Below are 920 nucleotides of genomic sequence, written 5' to 3'. Positions count from 1 at the left end.
TTGCTTCTCCCCCCGTCTCAGTCTTTCCATCTTTACCCTTCACTGCCGGTGTTCCAGGTTCGATCATCCGTGGCCGTTCAACGAAGCCTGAGAAGTCCATGAGGGAAAAACACAGAGAGTCAGAGACAGAGACAAGGTGGGATCAAAGTACAGGAAGAAATAGGATCAATGTCAAGTTCTGCGAACGGGCAGAATTTAAGATGGAGCTTGGGAGAGATTCCTTCACGTGTCTTGCAATTTTACAAGAGACCATTGGGCTCCGAATTAAAAGCATGAGCCGCGCTGGAGAGTCTCTCTGAGAGAGGGAATGCGGTTCGTCAACTCCAGTTCACATTTATTTGAGCAGTAAACATAACTTTTCGCAAAAGTGCTGTCAGCAGGATTCGAACCTATGCAGGAAAATCCCATTCGAATTTTAAGTCCAACGCCTTAACCACTCGGCCATCGCAGCCACAGTTACTTATGCTGCACGGCTGTAAATCAGAATGCGTCGGTTTATCACAAGCGATCTGTGATACAATGTTCTCTCCGACAGGTTTCCAACTCGACACTTGGAGCTTGATAACGTGCGGGCATTGCTGTTTCAGTGAGTGAATCCTCGTCTGCAACGTGGTGAGGTCGGGCTTCGATTCCCGCTCAATTCAGGATTATTATCATTCTCCATTCATAAGATCGTGTGAATTGGGATCTATTTGCACTCAGCTTCAATCTGCTCACCGTTCTGAAATATTTTCCTTTCTCCACACGTGTTGCATCGAGGCTGGGTGGGAAAATCACTTTGCGAGTCCAACGCCTTAATCATTGGGTCATCGCAGCTGCAAACGATAAATCAGAATGCGGAAGGTTATCACAGGAGATCTATGAGACTGTATGTTCTTGCAGACGGGTTTCCAGCTGGACTCATGCAGCCAACACCTGTG

The 920-nt window shown here is 47.3% G+C and overlaps 1 non-coding gene across 1 annotated transcript; it reads right to left on the bottom strand.

Moving 5' to 3' along the window:
- Positions 1 to 368: 368 nt before the first annotated feature.
- Positions 369 to 451, bottom strand: trnal-uaa (transfer RNA leucine (anticodon UAA)). The gene has a single exon. It is a non-coding gene; the product is annotated as a tRNA-Leu (tRNA).
- Between the last annotated feature and the right edge of the window lie 469 nt (positions 452 to 920).

The sequence above is a fragment of the Heptranchias perlo genome, unplaced genomic scaffold (assembly GCF_035084215.1).
Source record: "Heptranchias perlo isolate sHepPer1 unplaced genomic scaffold, sHepPer1.hap1 HAP1_SCAFFOLD_319, whole genome shotgun sequence".
In the NCBI taxonomy this organism is placed as follows: Eukaryota; Metazoa; Chordata; class Chondrichthyes; order Hexanchiformes; family Hexanchidae; genus Heptranchias; species Heptranchias perlo.
The sequence above is the reverse complement of the archived record's forward strand: the minus strand, read 5'-3'. Positions and strand labels throughout refer to the sequence as shown.